This window comes from Miniopterus natalensis, chromosome 15 (assembly GCF_054644295.1).
Source record: "Miniopterus natalensis isolate mMinNat1 chromosome 15, mMinNat1.hap1, whole genome shotgun sequence".
In the NCBI taxonomy this organism is placed as follows: domain Eukaryota; kingdom Metazoa; phylum Chordata; class Mammalia; order Chiroptera; family Miniopteridae; genus Miniopterus; species Miniopterus natalensis.
This window is the reverse complement of record NC_142095.1, coordinates 29,180,688-29,186,967: the sequence shown is the minus strand read 5'-3', so window position 1 is coordinate 29,186,967 and position 6,280 is coordinate 29,180,688.

Genomic DNA, 6,280 nt, shown 5'->3' with positions numbered 1-6,280 from the left:
TCACAGTGGTTAAGCACATGGGCTTTGGAGGGGAGCAGACCTGAATTTTAGTCAAATCTCCACCACTTGACTCACTGGGTGGCCTTAGATAAGTTATGAAGCCTCTTCAAGCCTCTATTTCACCATCTGTAAAATGGAATTTGGTTGTCATAGGATTAAGTGAGATAAGTTTATAAAGCACTTAGCACAATGCCTGGCTTGTAGTGGGAGTGCTCAATAAACTTTAATGCTATAATTGATGCTGTTATCATTGAGCTGGCCACAGGAAGTGACCCAATCAGTACTGATTTTGCCCTTTAAATTACCCAGTCCCGGAGGGTCCCTCTATGTGATAACTTAAGGTAATGGTTGGGTCTCTGAACTGGGTTCACAGAGACAAAAGTTTACAGGAATTACTAGAGTTTCACCACATGGGAAGTTTGTAGCTACAGATTATTCAGAAATGTATTTATTATCTTACATCAAAAGGAACTTTCCTTGTTAAATCTGGGCCTGGTGAACCATCCCAAAGAAACTGGAAGGAGACAGGGGCTGTTAAGAAAAGCTATGTTTTAGATGCCTACAAATTTAGAACTGATCAATTTTCTTGGGGGAATCTACCCGTTTGTCATTCTCTAACATTCCTCTTTGTCTCTAGAAATGCTTTGTGTCTTAGAGACACAGTTCCCAAACTTAGTGTACTTAGGTGCTTGGAGGCGCTGAAAACTTAAAGGGTACTTTGGGATATTTGAAATTTTCTTTTTTAAAATTGAATTTACTGGGCTGACATTGGTTAATAAAATCATATAGGTTTCAGGTATGCAATCCTATAATGAATCATCTGTGTATTGTACTGTGTGCTCACCACCCCACATCAAGTCTCCTTCCATCACCAAAGATATGTGAGATTTTCAAGGGAAAGTAGCAACATCTGTTAGAGGCCATGTGAGCTACATGGGGGTAGTTCACAGTTTCAAACTGGATCACACGTGTATTTGTACCTTATTGCTGCATAACAAATTACCCCATTGTAAGTGAAAAACAATTTAGAAGAGAGAATGAACCCAGCAGAATGTAGACACTCAGGTACTGGGACAAGGGAAAAATCACAAAATTATGGATGGGACTTCACAGGTTGTCTAGTCCAGGGAAGCCATCACTAGGATAACCCCCCGTCCCAGGACTGCGAGTGCTAAAATAGGAAAGTATTAGGCAGACCAGGGTGGTTATTTACCTACCACTCCCCCGACCCATGGCCATCACCCCCTGTAGCCTCGGAATCCTGCTCACTGCTTTGCTCCAGGAAGCTGCTGCAGACCAACCAAATTTGGCAGCTACCGAAAACCTACTTGCCATCTCAGACCTTGTCTAACTTCTTGTTTTACACACAACAAAAATGAGCCCCAGGAAGGAAAGGGAGGGACTTACTCTGGATGAGAACAGAACTGGACGTGCTGACTCCCGTGTCTGTTTTCGATAAGTATCCCAGGAGATGCTTATCAGAAGGCAATTGGCAAACACGGGCAAGGCCTCATGGGAGACTGTGCAGGTGGGGAGGGGTGGCCAGGACTTGGGTCAAGAGGAACCTGTTTGAATCCTGGCTGGGTCTGGAGAGTATTTGTAGGGCGGGTATGGGTAATCAAACTCACTTCCCCAAACCATTTTCTTCATCTGTAAAAAGGGTGGGACTATTATACCTCTTTGGCATTTGTGAGGATTAATGAGATAACATATATAAAGCTTTTTCATCAGTAACATGGGGATGATGATGGTAAAAAATCATTATGAGGGCCCAGCCGGCGTGGCTCAGTGGTTGACCCATGAACCAAGAGGTCATCGGTTTGATTCCTGGTCAGGGCACGTGCCCAGGTTTCGGGCTTGATCCCCAGTAAGGGGCAGGCTGGAGGCAGCCAAACGATGTTTCTCACTGATGTTTCTCTCTCTCTCTCAAAATGAATAAAAACATTTTTAAAAAAATATGTCTTTATTGATTTCAGAGAGAAGAAGGGAGAGGGAGAGACAGGTAGAAACATCAATGATGAGTCATTGATTGGCTGCCTTGTGCATGTTCTCCACCAGGGGTCGAGCCCACAGCCCAGGCCTGTGTCCTGACCGGGAATCGAACCACGATCTCCTGGATCATAGATCGATGCTCAACCTCTGAGCCATCCCGGCTGGGCGAAACATTTTGTTTTTTAAAAAAAGAATCATTGTGAGAAATAATGAGTGAGTTAGTATGACAGTTGCTCAAAACAGAGCCTGGTGCATAGTAAATAATGAATACTGGGGTGGGAAACCTGAGGCACAGCAAGGTTAAACGATTTGCCTAATGAGGGCAGACACTGGTAGGTGGTGCAGCTGGGATCCAAATTCAGGCATTCTGGCTCCAGAACCCAGATTCTTAACCATTCTAAGGTACCACCTATAAGGTACAGTTTTGGACTGAATGTCTGCATCCACCCAAATTCATATGTTGAAGCCCTAAAACCCATTGTGAGGGTATTTGGAGATGGGGCCTTGGGGGGTGTTAGCCTTGGGTGAGGTCATGAGGGTGGGGCCCTCACATTAGGATTAATGCTCTTATAAGAAGAGACACCAGAGAGCCTATTCTTCCCTCTCCCCCCCCTTACTCCTCTTGTCACCCTCACCTCCCCACCGCCCCCCATCTTCCCTCCCCAAGCTGTTGAGATGATCACCACCTATAAGTCAAGAGAAAAGGCTTCAGAATGAAACCCACCTTACTGGTATCTTGAACTTGGATTTCCAGCCTCCAGACCTTCAAGAAATATATTTCTGTTGTTTAGGCCACCCAGTCTATGGTATTTTGTTATGGGGGCCGAAGCTGGCTAAGACAGGTACTGTATACAATATTACTGTTCACAATATAAAATATTTCTCACTAGCCTTTTCTGGGTATTTACAGAAGCACGAAGTATACACACATGCCTTCTATAAATACTCTTAAATCTGGAGTTTTTCACTTAATATTTTATCAGGAGCATTTCTTTTTTCCTTTAAAAAAAACACACACAACTATGTTTTTATTGATTTCAGAGTGTGGAAGGAAGAGAGAGAGAGAGAGAGAGAGAGAGAGAGAGAAACATCAGTGATGAGAGAAGATCATTGATCACCTGCCTCCTGCACGCCCCCTGCTAGGGATGGAGCCCGAGACCCGGGCGTGTGCCTTGACCAGGAATTGAACCTGGATCTCCTGGATCCTAGACGGATGCTCAACCCCTGAGTCATGCTGTTGGGGCTCAGGGGCGTTTCTTCATATCCTCTCCCTAAACCCTAACGTGTGGCCCAGCTTAGCAACTACAAGAGGCCAGCACTGATTGGCAGAGTCATTAATGAATATCTGTGGGTCTTTGGGAGTGGGCCCCAGCCTACCTATGCTAGGTTTTCTCTCTTCTGTGACTCACCTGGAGATGGCACAGTGGGGGGGCCTAGGGGGGGAGGGGGGAGTGGGGGGAGGGCCCTGCGGGTTGTCCTGAGGAGGCGGAGGGGAAGAGCCGGGCCTGAGCGTCCTGCTCGTCCAGCTGGCCCCCTCGGAGTCCCCAGGACAGGGGAGGGAGGGCCGGAGGGGGCTGCGGGCCCTTCCTTCTCCAGGGCCCTGACGTCCCCAACCATTTCAACACCTTCCGAAGAGAAGGTGACGACCCACCCGACACCGGCGGCCCCCTGCGGGGCTCTGGGAGCCGGGGGTCCCTGGGGGGGGCCGGGAGGCGCGGGCGCGGGTCTCCGGGCAGCTCGTCCCGCCGGGTCTCCAGCCGCTCGCCGGGGCCACACTGTTCAGGGCGCACCCCCGCCCCGCCCCGCCTGCGCCCCGCACTTACCCGGGGCTCTGTCTCTGCCGCAAGGGGCGCTGTGGCTCGCCCCGCCGCCTTCCCGCGTGGGTCCAGCGCCAAGGAGACGGCAGCCAGGGGCGGTCACAGCGAGGGGCGGAGGCTGGGGGGGGCAGTGACGGGGGGGGGGCAGTGACCCGGGGGGGGGCAGTGACCGGGGGGGGGGGGCAGTGACGGGGGGGGGGGGCCCTGGAGGGAAAAGAGTCGGGGGCTGGGGGAGAGGGAGCAGCCGCAGGAAATAGGTTCCAGGGTTCCTGGGGCTCGGCTTTGAGAACCCCTGGTGCCCTCGCTGCGCGTCAGACAGGAGGACAAACACCGTGTGATTTCATTTACATGTGGAACCTAAGGACTAAAACAAGCGGACAGACAGCAGACACAGACTCAGATACAGGGGACACACTGGTGGCTGCCGGAGGGGGAGGGGCTGGAGGACCGGGTGCAAAAGGTGAGGGGGTTCAGGGGTACAAGTTGATAGTTGAAAAACATCCACGGATGTCAAGTACAGCACAGGGAATACAGCCAATAATATTGTAAGAACTAAGTATGGTGCCAGGTGGGTACTTTAAATATCGGGGGGATCACTTTATATGATTGTCTAACCACCAATATAAAATAATATTGAATGTCAACTGTAATTTAAAAAAAAAAATTAAAGGCCATCCAGGAGGGGACAGAAGTTGGGTCATGGGTGGGCCTTTGGGGCAACAGAGGTCTCCAAAAGGCAGGTGCCTTAGCCTGCCACCCTCCAGCAGTGGACCTCACCAGAGCCCCTAAGGGGTTCCCTGGGAAAATGAGTGATGAATGGTGGTTACGCCCACAGCAGCAGGCAGAATCAGTGTGAGGGGGCTCTCCGGCCCACTCCAGAGGTTTCCTTCTGTTCTTCCCAACCCCAGCCCCAGGAGGACGGGGGTCCCTCAAGGACTGGGCCAGTGAGGGAGTTTTTTGGGGAAATTTAGAGGAGACAGGTGCAAAAGCAGTTGCTGCTTTAGGAAGAAGTGAATGGGGGGAGGGTGGTTAGGAAATATTGCCATGAGCAGTAGCTTCGAGATCTGTAAATTTTAGGATTTGAGGGCAGAAAAAAACATCCTCCAAGATACCCATGCCCTAAACCTGGGAACCTGGAGCATGTTACCTTACATGGCAAAAACAACTTTGCAGATGTGATTAAGGTTACAGACCTTGAGACGGGACCAATTTAATAGCCTGAGTCTGAAAATGTGAAGGCAGGAAGCTTTCCCTGCTGGGGCTCAGAGAGAGATGAGAGGTGAGAACAAAGGTCAGAGAGATGCTATGAGAAGAGCTCTACCGGCTGTGGCTGGCCTTAAAGGCAGAGGAAGGGGGACATGAGCCAAGGAATGTGGGCAGCCCCTAGTCTAGAGGCTGGAAATGGAGTGGGAATGAATTCTCCCAAACCTCCTAAAGCACCCCAGCCCTGCTGACCCCTTGATTTTAGTCCACTGAGCTTCGTGTGGGATTTCTGACCTCCAGAACGGTCAGACAATAAATTACGTATAGAATAGGCCCTTAGTGAATGCTTGATGAAAGAATGACTAGAAAAAGGAATTGGATTGAACCAATTCACAGTCACCTGCAAATGGAAAATAGGCCCTTAACTCGGCCAGGGCTGGCTATAGTTTTCTAAGTGTATGTTCTAAACCCAGATGGCTCTAATGGAAGGGATTTGGGGCACAAAGTGAGGTGAAGAGGTGAGGAAGGTTGAGGAGGGCAAGGAGCAATCCTGCGTTTGGACAGACGTGCCTTTCCCGTGAGTGTGCCCCCATGAGTCTGCCCCCGGGGCATTCATGCTTGCGCAGTCTCCTCCCTGCCCCTGCTGGGCCTCAGTCCAGCCTTCCTAAAACTGAGCTCCTAGTCTTCTTTGCCAGCAGGCTTTAACAGAACACCCTGGAGTATCGATTATATTGACTGTGATCAAATATAACGTGTGCCATGTTTTGTTTTGTTTTTCCCTCTGCACAGTGAATGAGATGGTAACCTTTTAGGAAAATCTAAAAGATGCCGACGAGCAAATCCACCGTTCCTGAGTATTTCATACACTGCATGTTTCAGAGGCATAGTTATATCTTTGAGGCTGTGTCAAAATAAGTTTTTGAATCGTTGAGGAAATTACTGTGTCATACAACTTTTATGGATGTCATAGATGGGGTTCCCTAGAAAGCAAAGCCAGGGTGAGGGAAAGGCCTAGAGGGGTGAAAGGCAGGTGCGAAGGGGTGCCTTTCTGAGCTGGCCACAGTCATCCTGATGTTTACGCCAAACCAGTGGAGCCACTGTACCTCAGAACAGTCAGAGAGGAAGCAAGAAGAATTATGCGTCGGCTCCCTCCTGTCTCTCGTGGGTTAATTTCAACTCTCCTGCACTTCCAAGTTTTCCACCTGGCTCTCAGGGTAGCCCCTGGGGAAGTAGACCCCGGACTCTCTGATGCAGAGTCTCGGTGGGTT